Source organism: Tympanuchus pallidicinctus, unplaced genomic scaffold, assembly GCF_026119805.1.
Source record: "Tympanuchus pallidicinctus isolate F22 unplaced genomic scaffold, pur_lepc_1.0 scaffold2, whole genome shotgun sequence".
NCBI classification, from domain to species: Eukaryota; Metazoa; Chordata; class Aves; order Galliformes; family Phasianidae; genus Tympanuchus; species Tympanuchus pallidicinctus.
Genome location: NW_026294721.1, coordinates 53,438,842 through 53,457,575, shown reverse-complemented (window position 1 = coordinate 53,457,575; position 18,734 = coordinate 53,438,842). Strand labels below are relative to the sequence as shown.

The window sequence follows — 18,734 nt, the reverse complement described above, 5'->3', positions numbered from 1 at the left end:
TGCCTGGCATTCTCTTAATACTAAAGGAAAAATTAACTTGATATTGAATTGTAAAATGATTTCTTGAGAGTATCCAGGGATCTTATTAACCAGAAAACCCGCGTTCAGCAAACAGATAGAACCTGTAACAAGGAGTAGTTGTTGGACGTATAAATGCCTACATTATGCTGGGAAGGATTCAATATAGCTTATATAGTCATTTATCAGTATTAGAATTCACTTTGTTGGCTGGAGTGACTTCAGGACTGTTGATAGGATCAAGGTTTCCAGAAAGTATTTGATAGTTTCTCATCAAAAAGAATACTGGAAAAAAAACTAACTTACTCTGAGATAAAATGAAAGTTTTTTAATGTTAGGTATATTAAAAAAAAAATACAAGAACAAAACAGGATAGGAATGGGTGTTACATTTCTTTTTGATTGAAAGAATATTGTAGGATTTTGCACTGGGATCTGAGCATTCTAGAGAAGTGGGTTAAAAATGAGTAATGATGAATTCTCTTGAGGATGCCAAGCCAGTCAGAGTAATACAAGATGGTGCTGTGATGAGTAATTAATTTTAGGGAGACATCCTCTCAGCAATCTACAGCAGACCAAAAAGGCTTACACACACACACACACACACACACACACACACACACAAACACACACACACACACACGCACACACATATAATGTATAAAAAAATAAAAATAATTAGATGTGTAGAACATTATATATATAAATTCACATTATGTCCGTGTATTTAAGACTTTTTCTTGAGCATGTGTTAGAGCTTACATGGATAAAAAGAGGAATGGCAAAGGTTATTTAAGAACTGCTTTGTCCTAAGTAGCAAGTAGTAATCAAGGACTCTTCAGCTTACAAAATAATATGACTAAAGAGAATACAAATGTAACTTGTAAAACATTGTTAGGCTGAGGGAAGATGAATAGAGAACTGTTATTTACTATTTCTTCCTTGACAAGAACAGTAGGGCATCAAATGAAGATAGCAGAAGTCAATCTCGGAGCAAGAAGAAATTATCTTCTGAAGACTTAATTAAGCTTTGCAAAGCTGTGCTGTTAGATGTTTGGAATGCTGAGTGGTTTTCATAGATCTGAAAAAGTAAATGGGTAAAGTGAAGGAGAAAAGATATTAGAGGACTTTTAAGTACAAATGTACCACTGATTGAGAATGTTCCCAAGCATCAAATCATAAAAGGCAAGAAGCTTTAGATGACACAAGAATGAGAAAAGGGAGATAAAATGAGGGGTTATGATTAGAGAAAACTTAATAATTTTTAATAAATTCTTGAAGGTTTTTTCCAAATTAAATGGTTCTGTGATTCTGTCTGATAGACCTCTAGTGTTACAAGTATGGTTGGACTTCATTATCTTGTAGGTCTTTTCCTACCTAAGTTATTCTAAAATAGTGGAGCGGGACTGGAAGGCTGAGTATGCTGTATGAGAGAGCATAGAGACGGAGAGGTGGGAGCAAATCTGATAGCAGCAAGAATGGGAAGTTGGCACCTATGCAGAATGGCACCAGCATCATTTAGAAAAGGAGTGACCTGAGAGGCACTACAGAACAGTGAAGGAATAGAGTAAAAAAAAAAAACAAAAACAAAAAAACATTTATTTTATGTGTATATCCATCTTTAAGTTACAAAGCCTGTTGATTCTGATCTAATAATACCATGTAGGTTTGTTGATTGAATTTTTTAAGGTACAGTAACAATATTTGAGGTATTGGCTGTCTAGTCTGTTTAAAGAAAGTAACATGATTAATGTTACAGAATTAGAGCTGTGTTGAGATTTAACTTTTGAAGTACAGTGAAAGTTTCTGAAATATGTGTTTTTTCATGTATGGTAAAATTGGGATCATCAGGTAGCTTAGTAAAGCTGCAGAGTACATGCTGTAATGTAATTCCTGGTCTAGTCATAGTCCTTTCGTATATCAGTACTGTATGTAGCATTTTTATTTTACTTTTTCTGTTTTCCTGTTTTTTACTTTTTTTTTTTTTTTTTCCTTTTGTCAGGGCACTGTCAGTTTAATATAGTGAGGATCAACAGAAACATAAAAATCTTCCAGGTATCTATGTAAAAGTGAATAAAAATGAATCCCTGTGAACAGCAGAGCTGCGTGTTCTTTAAGAAAATTCCCCAGTGAATGAAATGATTATTATAAGCTTTCCAAAGAGTTTATTACAGAAAGGCTCAGGAAAGGCCACTGAGTATGAGGTAAGTGGCTGTTTTACATTAGGCTGAGACACAGAATTAGTCTGACAGAAACACTGCTTTCAAAGACATGCAAAAGTTGAGCTCAAAGTCAAAGCTAATGAAAGGAGCAGGAGAGGAAACATTTTGCTTATGAAGTTGTATTTTTCGCCAAATCACTGGTTAACCCTTAGTATGATTATTTCTGGTGTTTAATTAATTCTGACATGGAAAGTACCTTGCAATGACATATTTTGTATAAAAGAGTGGAATGTTTTATATAAGAAACAGTTTGAGAAACAATGTTAAATCATGTGAATGTCTTTCCGGCATTAACTAGTAGAAGACAAAGGTTTTGTGCAACACGGTCTTGCTGGATTTATTTGTCCCTTGTAGATTTGTAAGAGGATTATCTTCCATTTGAAAGATTATTCCTTCGATTATCAGTATATATTATTTCATTTCCTAACTAATATTCTATGCAGAATGCATTGAACATGGCTCTCAAGTAGTTATTTATTTGTCCCACTGCAGTTGGAGATGGTTCAGAATGAAAATCTTGTATTAAGTGCTGGACATGTATTAAAGGCCAAGTGTGAAATCACTGATACCACAAGCTTTACCTGTGGGTTGTTCTTTTAGTGCAGCCTCAACATTAAGAACTGTATTCTTACAAAAACTCAAGTAAGAGTGGAGCTTCAAAGTTTGAATGAGTCAGAGTCTTATGTCTTAGTTGCCATTCATAAAGACTGCGATCATATTTTTGGGCCGACATCATCAAGTTACCCAGTGGTTGTTTACCTGCGTAAATGATATCAGTTACTCTAGGACTATTTGACCCCGTTAGAATTATAAAGAGCTTTGGTCTTTGAGTGGTTTTTCTTACATTGCATTTACAAATGCATTCTCATTCAACATAGAATTCTGTTTTTCTATAGATAAAACCTTTTCTGTTTGTAATATTTATTCATATTCTTTGTATTTTCTGTGTAAATGAGAAGGCAATTATTTACTCCTCATTGTATTTCGAAGTTTTTCACTGGGCTTTCAATGTTACTCCTGCTATCATTTGTTTCTAGCAATCTTTTTATTTGTAGCTTTATGAAATGCTCAAACTGCATTATCTGCATCAATTTTATCTGTCTGGCATAGTCTGTCTGTCTAGAAATACTTATCAGTAGTGAAAGAACATTGCTTGTCTAAGAGCAGTAATCAGTGATAAAAGGATTCTGCTGAAAAGAGAGACAAAGGGGTACTCTACACAGTGTTGTAGGGATATTCCAAAGTAGGTTTTGTATTTGTGATTCTCAGGGTCTGATGCAATTTCTATTGAAATTAATTTCCAAGAGTGATTTCAGATGGGTAGTATCTGGATTCAGGGTTAGTCAGGAAAGAGCAGACATGACTTGCATTTTAGATAAGAATCTTACAATTTATTAGAGCCTTATTTGCCATTTCTAGTACACACTGGACTGCCCTGTAAGAGTTGTCTTGCATCTAGGATGTTTAAGAATTTAAGTTTTATTTTACCTTAAGCAATTAATCATGGTGAACTGTCACTGGGTAGAGGCAACAGTATGTTTTGGGTCCTCTCACCTGTTTGAAGAATCCATAGCATCTGTGCACTGTTGCTGAGAATTGATTAATCTAGTATTTTATTGCTTTGGATCAGTGACAGGGAATGATGATACGCATGTTCATATGCTGTCAATCCTCATTTGATGAATACTGACATAACATAAAAACTGCTGATACATAATACAAGAGAGTACTTTATAGGCCTCTCAATTGATAGTTTCTTAATTTTTTCAGTAAATAATTCTGCAGGATATTCTTCCCTTCCCCAGCCCCACTGATTTCAAACGCACTTGAGTTGTCACGAGAAATCTTTGTTAAATCAGCAAAATCGAAATATTGGGAGGAAAGGTTATTTCACAACACACTTCAGATATATGTCAGGTAACCAAAATATCTGAATTTAACCCTTTACATGTGTTGTGAATGACAGCCTTGGCAATCTTTGTTACTAGTGAGATAGAGTAACGAAATAATGCACTTCAAGACTCATTAGGACGAATGGAAACCAGGTGAATGATACAAAATTACTGTACTGAAACAGGAAAGTGCTGCTCAAAGCCCTTCTACAAGACAAGCTACTTTAAATTGAGGGGGCCACAATGACAGCCGGGTGTAACACTTCAGGTAGATTTTGCAATATACTCTTCAGTGTTTTTCCTTTTTTTTTTTTTCTTTTTTCTTTTTTTTTTTTTTTCCGGTCATCTCTGACAAATCTTTATACATTCTTTTTCCTTCAGTTGTAAGGCTGACACTGAAATGTTTTCCTTTACATCAAATGACAGATCTCTTCAACTGCTTCTGGAATGTAGAGAGTTCTGTTTTCATTTTTTTCTTTTTCATACACAAAGGATATATATAAACATAGACATCAAAGAAGTTTATGTGTAACAAAGTTCTGATGTCAAGGGACAGTTTCATAAAGACTTTTGTGAATGCATTTGTACTAAAGATAAGTTATTAAATGTATCCGGCCTCACACATTTCAAACATTGCACTAATGTAAATATAGATTTAAATGTAGATAATTTTATTTACATAAGTGGTTTAAATGGAGAACAGGATTATTTTTATTATGGGTTGTTAAAGTATGGCAAGTAACAATAAACACTTCACTGATATTTCCAGTGGAAATCTTAATTCCTTTAGAGAGCTGCAGATAACATGTTACAAGAGACTGATGAAATATAATTACAGTTGCTTCATAGTTAAACTTTCAGCTGTGCACTAAGTGATAGAAGTATTTTATTTTTTTTATTCATCATTCCTTCTCATTAAAGACCTAAACTTGAAAGATTCATTAATGTTTTCTATAATTATATGTACTTTCAATAAGAATTTGTTTTTACTTGATATAATTACCATTTGCATGTTGTACTTGAAATAAATTTGCTTATGTAAATCAGAATACTTCTTAGCATATAAGCTGCTTTTAATAGCCATGTAATTTTATGAAGTTCTTTAGTCCTTTAAACCAGATCTTGTTTTCTAATTTGCATATGCCTAATATATGCAAAATACCCAGATTGCCCATTTCTCACTAATGTTTTATTTAGTTTTAATTGCTAAACTTCTTTTCAAGTACTTTGAATGGGAGACTTAAACTGCCTTTCAGACTTCTGGCAAGTACGATTTTATCTTACCAGCCTCTGCAGTAGTCTTCCACTGAGTTAAGGTTTGAAAAGCAGTTAACACAGCAAACCCTGTGCTGCTCCTTTTAAGAGAGTCCATGCGATAGAAGAGACAATGAATTTAGGCAAACGCCACACAGATTCTCACTCCAGTGGTCCTTTTAAATACTCAAAGGAAATTTTTTTGAAGGAAAAAAAGTTCCCTCTTCAAAACTCGTGCAATCAACTACTGTTGTACTACTGTCTTTTTACTCAAAAGCATCTAGTGATGTTCATACAGTGACCCAGCACAGTAGTTTGTTGATGAAATTTGTTGCTTAGCCTGTAGGAAGTGAAATTGAAGGAGACCTTTGCCGAGGAGGATTTTTGAATATTTCATGATTATCAGTCCCTTGCTAATTCTTCCTTACTCAATTCTATTTTTTATGGTCTTGTTTGACGTTTTTGGCAGCTCTGTTAATTAAGCAGAAGTTATCCCTGATTAATGTACTGTAAGCTTCTTCTGAAGTGCTATAAATAATGTGGTGATTAATTGCTCTATCCAAATGCAGTCATCCCTTAGCACACTTCGCAGATGGATTGTTTTGGTGAAATGATGTCCCATTCTCATATGTATTACAGACATTGACTTCAGAAAAAAAATTATTGCTCCATTTTTTGTTTTGTTCCAAATAACTCATTTCTTTCGATCACTAGAGTAATCTACATAGAGAAGTTGATTTGATGATACCAGTGTAATATTCCTACAGATTCTTTGAGACCAAGCACTGCACTTGAAACAAATGAGGCATCAAATACTTCAGCTCTAGAATTTCCAATTTTTCAAGGCTTGAACTCTGTTCAATTGTGAGTTTACTAGCCATGTATAAAGCCAATACTCTTCTTGAATTTTAAGGAAAAGGTTTTAGTATCAGTTACCAAAGCAACAGTAATTTCCAAACTTCTCTTGCCAACAAGGCATACAGTGCACAGAGAGAGATCTGATTTATTTATTTATTTCTTTTAAGTTGGTAATATCCAACTGGTAATAACCAATTTGTGTCAGAGAAAAAGAATGAGCAGAAAGCTCATATTAGTATTTCTGAGTGAATCACATTTATTGTTTATTTGAGAATGTGATTTTAAACCTATTAACAGGAGGGAGACTAGTAGTGAAAAAATCAGCAAGATTTCACTATTTGTTCCTTTTGAGAAAGAATTTCTCTCTAGCACAACAATGGAACACTTCTACTTGGATTTTAGATTTGAATAACTATTTTGCTTCTAATAACATTGAAAGCCAATTATCTCATCCTGCACCTGCAAGTAGAATATTTTAAATCATATGTATGTGCATTCATGCAGGAAGAAATACGTGATAAAAGGGATTGCACTTGGCAGTATAGAAAGACAGAACTCTGGCATGAAATCAAAGATTAAGGGGGATATCTGAACATCCTGAGGAAATTAGCAGATATAGTCACCAAGCCACTCTCAGTGATAATTGAAAAGTTGTGGTAATAAGGTGAAGTTCCCCCACCCCAGTGACTGGAAAAAAGGCAACATCACATTCATTTTTAAAAGGGGTGAAAAGGATGACCCCAGAAACTACTGACCTGTCAGCGTCACTTCTGTGCCAGGGAATTTAATGTATCAGATCCTCCAGGAAGCTGTGCTAAGGCACATGGAGAACAGGAGGGTTATACGGGAAAACCAATATTGTTTCACCAGGGGCAAACCCTTCTTGACCAACCTAGAGGCCTTTTAAGATGGTGTCATTGTATCAATGGAGAAAGGAAGAGCAACTGATGCCATCTATCTGGATTTCACTAAGTCCGTTAATATGGTATGCCACAGCATCTTTCTCTGCAAATTGGAAAGATATGGGTTTGATACGTGAAGTGTTGGACAAATGGACAAATAACTGGCTGAAGGACTGAGTCCAGAGAGTGGTGGTCAGTGACTCGATGTCTGTAGGAAGTGGTGTCCCTCAAGTGTTCAGTGCTGGGTTGGATTCTCTTGAATATTTTTATCAGGGACATGGACAATGGGACTAAGTGAACTCTGATGAAACCAAGCTGTGGGATGCAGTTGACACGTCAGAGGGATGGGAGGCCACCCAGAGGGACCTAGACAAGCTTGAACAGTGGTCCCAGATGAACCTGATGAATTTAAACAAATCAAATGCAGGAGTTTGCACCTGGGTCGAGGCAATCCCTGTTAGCAATACAAGCTGGAGGTTGAAAAGATTGAGTGCAAACCTGCCAAAAAAGACCTGGGGGTACTGATGGATGGCAAGCTGGACATGAGCAAGGAATATGCTCTTGCAGCCCATAAAAGCAACTCTATCCTAGGCTGCATCAAAAGAAGTGTGAATAGCAGGTCAAGGGAGTTGATCCTACCCCTCTAGTCTTTGCTGGTGTGGCCTCACCTGGAGTACTGTAGTAAGGTTGTAGAGTCCTCAGTACAGGAGATATAGACCTATTGGAGCACAACCAGAAGAGTGTCACAAAAATGATCCAAGGGATAGACAGGCTGAAAGAGCTGCAGGAAACGAGGAGACAGACTCTTTAACAGGGTTTATTGTGATAGAACAAGGGGAAATGATATTAAGCTTAAAGAGGGTAGATATAATTTAGATATAAAGAAGACTTTGACAGTGAGGGTGGTGAGGCACTGGAACAGGTTGCTCAGAGGTGTGGTGGATGCCCTGTCATAAGGGACTTTCAAGGTGAGGCTGAGACTGAGGTGGACCACACCCTATGCAACCTGATTTATCAGCAGATGTCTCTATTCGTTGCAAGTGAATTGGACTAGATGACTTTTAGCAGTCTATTCCAACTCTAAGGACTCTGTGATGCTTTGATTTTCACACAGATTGTCATTTAGATTCAGCTGCTACAGTGACTTCTTTTCGAGGGTGGGTACTCTATTGGTCATGGTTCTGTATTGGCTGTGAAGGCCTGTCTCTTTGCTTCATAGTCTGAAAAGAACTCTGGCTGCGTTTCAAGGGCTGCAGCAGTGAAACAATGTGGTTCAGAAATTTTGTACTGTTACTCTGTGAAATAGGGTGTTAGTCCAGATGGGATCTCACTGAAAGACAAGTCTATTGGATTTATTATAGAAGAGGGGATAGGAAAGGCTGTTACTTATAGAAAATTTCTAGTCCTGAATGCTTTAAAAATCACCTTGCCTCACTTCCCACTTCTCAATTAGGTCTCAGAATCATGAGCAATTTCTACTAGTGTTTCAGAAAAAATAAAACCTGTGATATGTCTTCTCAATGATTTTTTTTTTGTTTGGGATTGCCCAATAATTTTATAGAGCGGATTTTTGAAAATATTTATCTGCTAACATGTATTTCCTATCTCAGTTTCTCTAGAAACCTTGGTGTTAAATTTGAGTGCCATCTTGGTGAACAGCTGTGGTCAGTTAGCAAGAGATAATATCACCCCTCATCCAGACTGTGGGATACTTATTTGTACACAATCTTAATGACAACAATGGGACTCTTTCCTTATATGAATGTCTGACAGTTTCAGCCCAATTGCCTTTAAGCGTGGTGTTTAAGAAATATGGCTGATTTTAGTCAGTTAATTAGTTCTCTTGATTCTAACGTAAAAACAGTATTGAACTCTATCAACAGAACAATACTGGCCTCTCTTTAAGATTATTGCTATTGAGTCATAAAGACAATTGTGTCTGAATTTGGAGACTATCTTCATAGTTCAAATTCATAACATAATCTTTTTTTTCTACTTAAGATATGATGTATTTTTCTAATTGTTCTGAATAATTCAGAGAATAGAGAAAAATGAGTTATTGGTGTGTTCTTTTTTTTTTCCCCCCTCCAAAGTGGCAATATTTCTTTTTTTTAGTATTTTGGTATAATGTTTGTAATGATGTGCAAAATGCATAACTTAATAAGGAATATAAATTTTAAAGCATTTGAAACCCTAGGAGGGAATATAACATAAAGAGCTTAGTAACTGTCAGTTTAATTATCCATAGGAAATGTCAGTTGTTGCATCATTTGAAGTAGCCCCAAATATTAGATACTTCTGTCTGATCTGTTCTTATGTTTTTTTGTCTAATTATGCTGACGTGGTTTTTGTTAGGCTGCCTGCTGAGGAATGAACTAATCCATATTGAAGACAGTAGGATCAGACCCCAATCCCTTATGATGCTTGTGTTCATGTATTTGTGAAGCTCTGTTATCTGCAGAGAAATCCGTACATAAGTGTATCTCAACACGATGCACATATGTAAGTTTTTACAGAATGAGAGTAAGGACACTTGTATGTTCTTGGCAGAGTCAAGATATCTGTGTTCTGATATCAACTTTTTACTTCTTTGGTATGTTTGGGAAAGTACACGAGTATTGCTCCAAAAGTCTTTTCTACCCATTTGAAGAGACTTCATAACATATCTAGTAGATTGATAATTATGTAGGGAAATAATATAAAATATTGATATTGATAACACAGATTTACTCCTCTCTGTACATTTAAAAATTTGTTCTGTATTTAAAAGTGCTCTCATACAGTGTTTATTGTAGGTGTTTATAGTGTACTTCTGTTCATGAAGTATAAACAGATAATGCTGAGAGTACTGGGAGCAATATATTTATGAAAAATTATCTGTATACTAGGTCATGTTTACTTTATATAGTTTCTTAAGCCTCATGAATATCTTCCCATTCTTTTTTTTATATGGACAGTTTAGATCAGTAATTTGTCAAAATATCAAGTGTAGCATACATTCAGACCACAAACACCCCTAATAACAAGGGCAATATATTTGCAAACAGACATTGCTCTCAACCAAAAAACCTTTTTGTCTTCACATTTTCTAATAGGAGTTTAAAAACAAACAAAAAACAACACTGTAACTACCAACAAGAAACAGTTTAACAGAAGTTCAGATAACAACTGCTTTTCACCAGTCTTCTGTTACTTTTTACCATTTTTCCACTTAGTGCTCTCTTTGTGACCATAGGAGAAAATGCTGTTGCTTCATCAGCAACATAAGAAAGCAGAGAAAAATCTTAAATCCTATGGAAAGTGCTTTTCTTTGATTCCCAAGAGAGAAATATTGTCAGATACATCCTAGAAATGAATCATAGAAATTGAAGTCTAACATCACTGCAGTCATTTCTCAAACTTTGGTTCTCACAAATAATGTCGTTTACTACCAGAAGTTTGAGAGAACTGAGATGTGAAAAGCTTACTGAGAAGATGGAAGATGACTTTTGATTGAAGACAAAACCATGAGAACAATTACTGAACTAAGGATAGAAAGTATCAGATTCAGTGGAGATAACAGGATAACTATGAATAATGACTTAGTGATTTGTAAGACAAGATCAAGGAGAAAAAGGTGTATAAGGACTTGAGTTGCATTATACGTTAGATAGATTGGTGGCCCTGCCTGTGGCATGGTATTGGAGCTTGATGATCCTTGAGGACCCTTCCAACCCAAGCCATTCTATGATATGTAAGTTCTGTACTGAAACATACAAAAAGAGGCTATGTGAATGCAGCTGATAGTTGCTAACAGTTGAATTACTTAGGTGTAATGCTAAATATCAAAGGAGAGAAGAACACTTCTGAGTGGAAGCCTGATGATGCCTGAAGAAAAGATGTTGAACTATTATGTGAGTGACGCTGAGAAATTAGCAATATTTCACCACCACGAGGCAGACTCTATTTAAAAAACAAACAAACAAACAAAAAAACCCAGCACTTTGGTGAGCTACTCCTTGGCAAGAGATATTGTTTCACTACACCTCATGTTGGTTATGATGCAGGTAGTAAAGGAGGTGGCATTTTGAAGCTGTTCCTGTAGAGTCGCCAAAATACTGATCTCTGTCTGAAGTACTACAAGCTACAAAAAAATACATGAAGCTGATTTTTTTAGCTCTTAAGGAAAAAAAATAAGCTAGTATCGGATGATCTGCTCTATGTTGGTTTCCCCTTATGGGCTTCAATTCCTTGCAAGAACACAGTTAAAATCCTCATTTTGAATAGATTCTGTTCCTTCCTCTTATTGCCATAATTGTCTAAAATAATTAGTTTGTCATCTTGAGGAGTCAGAAATATGAGTCCATTGAGCTTTTTAATTAACTGTTTAAAAAAAATCACTGTTCTAAGTGAACGTAGATAGTACTTTCTAAACTATAGCATATGCTTTCCTAAAATCTAGAGTGCAATATATTTTTCTTTGCCAAGTGTCCTAATTTATGATCTAAAATGCAGTAGATATGCTGTCAAATATCAGTATATTTTTATAAAATGACCTTCTAGAAAGAAATGTTATATATTCACCTTCTTGAAATATAAATTCAAGGTCAAATTAAATTTAAAATACAGTTTGGAATTAAAGTTTTATTGAAATAGCTTTTTTAAAGGTGATACCTTTTACAGTGGCCTTTTTAAATTGAAAGAATGTAAATTACACGTTTCTGAGGGTGTAAAAGTTACGACCAAACTGCATTTCCTGGAATAAGGACATGTTCTTTCTCTTGCAGATGGGAATTTATACGTTGAAACACACTGTCATGGAATCAGTAAAACTCAATTTCAAGTCATATTTAGCACTTCATTTTCCACAGCTTTTCTAACCTAATGGGCGGGTTACTATAGCCTATAGGAAATCTAAAAGCCAATGGCAATTGGTAAGGTATGGGTAGAATCATTCAATTGTGGTGGAAAACATTTTCTTTCTATAGTCAGCATTGAAAAATGGGCCTTAAACTGGAATGAAATGTGTACTTAAAAATACCTAGTTGAAGTTAAGTTCCACATCCTCTTACCTTTGGACAAACCACTGTCCTACTTCCTAAACGTTCCCTGAACATTTCTGTAACAGCAAAGAAAAATCATTCACCTTACTTTGAATTTCAAGTAGCTAACTTAAGTCACAGAGTTTTCTTTTGAGGTAAGTAAAATGATGTGCTTAAAATAAATGAACGCATTTATATAGTTTGTAATGAAATGATCTTAATTTGAGGAAATGATGAAGTTTTCTGACTTTGTAACAAAAGTTCATAGACCAAGTTCATTTCACCTATGCCTGTCACATACTTACGAAAAAATGTACCATAGATGTGCGACTGGGTAACATTTTCAAGTTGACACAAGAAAACTGCAATTTGATATTCACTTTGTAGGTGTATTGTGCTCACAGTGGGCAGCTTATGAAGAGAAAAGCCTGCAGATTTGTGAGAGACAAATGTTCTGACCCAAAGCATTTTAGTCAATTAATCTGTCTTTCTGCGTCTGAAAGATATAGCCTTTATGTTACTAATCTGTGCTGGATTGACCTTGATTACCTGCTGGCTGCCCAACCCAGCCACTTGCTCACTGCACTCCTCAATATGTTCCTCTTTCCTGGGTTCAACTTCATTCCTTCATCCCCAACTTCTCTACCATTTCCACCTCATAGATGGCACAGGGGGATGAGGAATAGGGGTTGGGGTCAGCCTATCACTTCTCCCAGTTTGGGCCCTTCCACAGGCTGTAGTCTTTCAGAATAAACCTGTTCCACCATGGTCCTCAATGGATTGCAGGGTGATCTCTATTCACTTTCTTCTGCTACCTACTGACTGTTTATTGTCTCTCATAGGTTTTGTAGTGCAATTTTTCATGAAATATTCCTGGTTTTAAGCATTCATGTACAGTGGGGAACACAATCCATCTTCTGTTTCTGGAGTATAACTTAATAAAAGCAAAAGTTGATAAGGTGTACAAAATAGATGCACTAAGCATTTAGTTTATTTTGAAAAATCATACACTGAAAAAGGAAAAGCATTTTTTGAAGTTATTTTGGACTTTGGGAAGGCAGTCAGAATATTTTTGAGAGTAATAATTTGCATATAGCTGAGATGACTGTTAAGATTTCCATAAAGCATGTTCAACAAAGGAAATACTGTTGTAAAGATATACAAACAGTAATGCAAAGTAATTTTGGAGACTTCTTCTGGATCTTCTTGCCTGCTTGGTGCTCTGCCCAGGAAGCACTGGAGCAATACAATTTGTTGATACTCATTTACAGAAAAATCAGGCCCATTGTGAATGAAACTGTCTGATTATGACAGCCTGATTAATAGGTGCATACAGTTTTTCTAGATAAAGTCAGTCCAATTTTGAAACTGACTGCTTAAATGCTGTAGACTATTCTCCTTCTGGGACCATGCAGATCTTCAGCAGGGCTGTAGCAGTATTAGTTGTTTCTCTAGAAGAAAATTGTTCTTAATATGTTTAAGAAAAATAAAAAAAGAACATTGTAATTTGCAAATTATAACTACTTGCAGTTATGAATGCATCATGTTTTTCTTTCCTAAACTAATCTAATTTTTAAGTAGTTGGCTGTAAATTGATTCTGCTCCCTCTTCTCCCTCCTAAGAGATAGCATTGAGTGAAACATTACAATACATGACAAGATTCAAATTGAATCTTTTGAATTAATATATACACTTAATAAAATATACACACTTAATATCATTATATTATACATTTCAACTTATAAATTGCGTATATAATCAGTTGTTGAGGGAAAAGAAATTAAGAGAAAAGAAAATTCTCAGGAAGATTGTTTGTTTGCTAGTTGTGATCAGTATGCATAATTAATGTGAAATGTTGACGTGTGTTTTCTTTACTAGTGGTAAAATATCTTTTTTCTATTCTAGTTAAGATAGATTGAAACTTAGGATTCGTTTCTTTAATTTGATCATCTCTATCTTTTTTGAGCTGGAAGTGAAAGTTCATAGCAGAGATGAAAAAGATAGGTGAAACTAAATAAAGCAACTTTTAGAAGGTGTTTCATCTGTTGAAATAAACTCTCAGGTAGAATGCACAGTATTTCTAGTACTTTTGCCACTACTGCCAAGTGGATGTGATTGATAAATACAAGGTCTACTTAAATGAATGGGCCTCTGAGATGACTACAGAGTCTGCTATATCAGCAAAAAATTTCAAAAGGTAAAATATTTCCGAAGGAGAAAGTTCCATTTACTGTCTTCTCCTGTGTCTTGTTCTTTGCATTACTTATTACATATCACAGGGATACAGTATGTAATATCTCTGTTGCTCTATAGGATGGCCCAACTTAACTGTTTTGACACAGTTTTAAGAGAGAGAAGGAACTGCTTCTCTGTAACTTATTTTCAGTACCTTTCTTTCAATTAATTGGTTTATAGAAATAAATAGATTGCTCCAAAAGTACTGCCCTCCTATTTATTTATATGGAAACTATAACAGATACAAGGAGCACAAAACCACTATTTGACTAGAAAATCCTCAGCTACAAAATCCTATTTCTCAATTCAGCCAGTACCATTAGCTATGCACTGTCATTGGTGATTGAGCAAGAGCCTGAATGCTGTGCTTATAAAAATCCAGCAGTGCTTATAAAAAAGCCAGCAGAAGCAATTTAATGTTTCGCAGGCGGTATGATGACACTGTTGCTAGGAAAATGTTGTCCATGCAGTCCATTTTTCATCAGCCTGACCAGGTGGAAGTTATGAGGTGCTACGTCCAGACTATATGTTGGATGTGATAGGATGGTCCAGCCAAGATTTACAACATGGACTCTGGTCTTCAAGCAGCTATGGGTCCTGATGCTATCATGTTGCAAAGAGAAGGGCTGTTGTCTTCTCTGATCTATATCTGAAAGTTCAAGCATTCAGCTTAGTCAGCACTGTGATGTAACAGTTAAAGTTGGTAGTTTGTTCAAGTTCCAGGAAATCCAGAAGGATGACCTTTCTTTCCTGTCTCAAAAGACAGTGTGTATCACTTTACCCACTGAGAGCTGTGTCTTGAATTTTCTTGAATTTCATGGAGAATTCATGTCACCAATCTGTGAACTGCTGTTTTGAATCCAGCTCATAGCAGTGAAACCACGGCTTGTCACCAGTAATGATGCATTCCAGGAAACCATCACCTTCAAACTTATGATTCACTAGGTCCTGACAAGCTTGCTTATGCTTCCTTCTGTTACTGTATTGGCATTCATGGGACCCACCTGGCACAAACTTTGTGTTACTACAACGTGCCATTATTGTTTCCAGTGCATTGAAGTCAGTATTCAGCTTTGTAAAACAGTTCCCTGATCATAATCCAGTGATTCACATGGATGAGCTGATTGAGGCGCTCTTTGTTCTGCAGTGTGAAAACTGTGTGTGGCCGTCAGGAATGTGGCTTGTCTTTCACATCATTGCTTCTGCTGCTGAAATACACCACCTACTGCCTCACTATGTTCAAATCCACTATTTGGTCTCCATAAACATTCAGCAAGCATTGATGAATGTCGGTAGATGCAATTTTTTTACGTATAGGAATTCACTGACACACCCTTGCTTCTTCCACGCTTCTGTGAGATACCATTTTCTCAGTCTGTCCCTCTACTGCAATCTGTCACAAAGCATAAAAATGTAAAGGAATGTTGGTGGGAAGGTTCAACCTCTACTGACATATGACTAACATCAACATATGATGTCGTGGGCCAACATAATAAAGTAGGAGGCATTACTTCCAGAACAGGCTGTGTGATTTGAAAAGGAGCATTATTAGCATGATGACATAAATATTATGCATTGGCAACAGAATAGTCTTTTAATTATTTTATTTTATTTTATTTTATTTTATTTTATTTTATTTTATTTTATGTTTTCTTATCTTTAGGGAAAGTTGTTTTCACCTCGACCAAGATGTCCTCTCAATATCAGTTTCATCATACGTAAAAATTGCTAAACACCCATTTAACGAACAAAATTATTCCAATATTGTTAAAATATTTTAGTTCAGTAGACTGATCATTTGGTCACACACAAAAAAAAAAAAGTTACAGTTTGGGAAGAGAAGAAGTTGATTAAAATGTAGAAATACTCGTAAATAATTTCTTTTATAATAGTTTTATATTAAAGACAACAGAGTGAAATTAGTGAGGGTCGTGCATTAATAATGAAGAGTAAATAGATCTTCTCCAAAATGGATTTTATATGAAATATTGGATTTGTTTAGAGAAAGGCTAAATGGAGCCAGATCTTAATCTAATATGGATTGGTATAGCCTTATGGAGAACAGTAATATGGGTGTGTAAAACTAATTTGTATTTATTGATGTACATTAACATATGGCAGAATATCAGTAGTGTTAGATGGCCAAAAAATAATGTTATTTAATATGATGAGACATACTTCTAAACAAAAAGAAAATTGAAGTATTTATGCACATTTTTATTATTTGCTGTGCAGTTTTGTTGTTGTTTTGTTTTGTTTTTGTCATAGGTGGAAATTAGAGCAGGAGAGTTAATTCTGAATTCAAGTCCATTTGGTGATTTAAAGCAATTGTTTAGCATCTGGTACACACTTGTTTTCACTTATTCCTTTTTAGGTGTTTTCTTCACTATATCTAAAGCTGTGGTATAGCTAAAGCTAATGTGAACTCTAAATGTCAGGGTGAACAATCCATACCTTTCTAGTAGTAAGAAACAACTCAAGAGTTCTTGGTTAGACCATAGTTCAGGAAAGTTTGGATTTCTTAATGGCTTGTTTTGACTGAAAATTTGGTTTTGCTCCACTTTTACTGTTCTTATCCACAGTGCTGGAAATGTTTTCTTAATCTAAATACCTGTGCATCATCGCCACTGTTATCATCTTCTATCTGTAAGGGCTACTATTTATTAGCTGTTGCAAACAGACATGATTCCTGTAACAAATGGATAAAGCCCTACAGCTACTTTTAACACATCTCAGTGTAATAATCCTGGCTGCAGTACAAGATAAATTAGTGCTGATTGAAATCTATTATGGCTTGTACAAGGCCCAATCTGCAAGGGCAGAATGATATGCAAAGAGCACAACACTACCACTACTATGGCTGTCTTTATGGGAGTGTTTTATGTATGGTGCATGAAGTTGAAAGTATACTAAAATTAATGAAACCTGGCATGATTTAAAGTGTACTTTGATTTGCTATATTTTATGGGAAAGAGAAAATTTTGAGCAAAGTACAGAAATAAGTCAAAACACCGCGCAAGTGTTTACCTGGTAGAATTCTACGGACCCAGAAAATGATATTTTTGCTCTTTTCCCAGTCTTCAGCTGTATCAGATATAAATAGAAAATATATATTGCATGCCTGTTTATAGTGTTCAGATCACTTTTTCTGTATAAAGAATGAGAATAAATGCTTTTTCTTGGTAGACTGTGGTATATTCTGTGATTGGAAAGAGTGTGCATCTTATGAACTTTAAAAATAGATATTTAATAACATAAATATTAATAAGATTTTGAAAGTAGCCTTCTTTAACTTGGGGTGACAGACAACATAATATATGTATTGGAGTGTGGCACATGTGCCTGTCCACTCATTACACACCCTTGAATTTAGGAGTAGGGAATTAGAACATTATTCTTTGGTTAATAGCAAACACCTCAGGAGCAGAAGCAGAACAGTAGCTCTCTGTGACTTTATTTTGAATTACAAATCCCTTAAAACACTGTCAAAGGTGTATTACTTCTTTACAGAGAGAGTAGTGAGGTTGTAGAACAGGCTGCCCAGAGAGGTTGTGGATGCCCCATCCCTGGAGGTGTTCAAGGCCAGATTGGGTGGGGCCCTGGGCAGCCTGGTCTAGCATTAAATGTGGTGGTTGGTGGCCCTGCATGTGGGAGTTAGAGATTCATAATCCTTGAAGTCCCTTCCAATGCTGGCCGTTCTGTGATTCTGTGATATTACATGAGATGTATTTTCTCAAAATTCCCATAGTTGCTACTTTCAGTGCAAGTACAGACTTGTGAGTGGAGAAGAGTTAAATGAGACCTATGTCTGGGAGAGAGGGAAGAGTAAAGAAATAAACCCGCAAGGCTAAATATGACAAAAAATCCTCCAAATATGTCTGCGGTAGTCTTTGTCTGGAGATACTGGAATTATTCCATGTGCTTTTGGGAAGCTTTATGAGGCTAAACCAGCAAAAGTATATTGACTGCTTTCTGCAACTTAGGCAATGTATTTTATTTCCTCTACTGTGCACAAACCTGTATCTTGCACGTATACGTACCAAGTCTATTTTTATCTTGCTTCTCCATCACCTGTACTGTATCTTGCCTAAAGTGCGTGGAGGGAATATAGCCTCAGAGTTTGTCCTTTTTTCTGGGCAAAGCTGCTGTCTAACAGCTCTTGATTAAAAAGTAGCTGTCTCCATTTCCGCTGTTTGTGACTCGTGTCCCTGTACATATATGATGAGCTAATAATTAGCACTCTGCTGATGAAGTGCACCATCACTCTGACATCCATGGTAGTGCTCCCTGTTTCTTTTGGCTGGTTGTACTCCCTGTTAGAAGACCCAGTGTA

The 18,734-nt window shown here is 35.7% G+C and overlaps 1 protein-coding gene across 2 annotated transcripts in view; it reads left to right on the top strand.

The window, feature by feature from the left end:
- Nucleotides 1–18,734, top strand: part of GRID2 (glutamate ionotropic receptor delta type subunit 2) — a 679,658-nt gene that overhangs the window by 42,674 nt on the left and 618,250 nt on the right. The window lies entirely within an intron of this gene.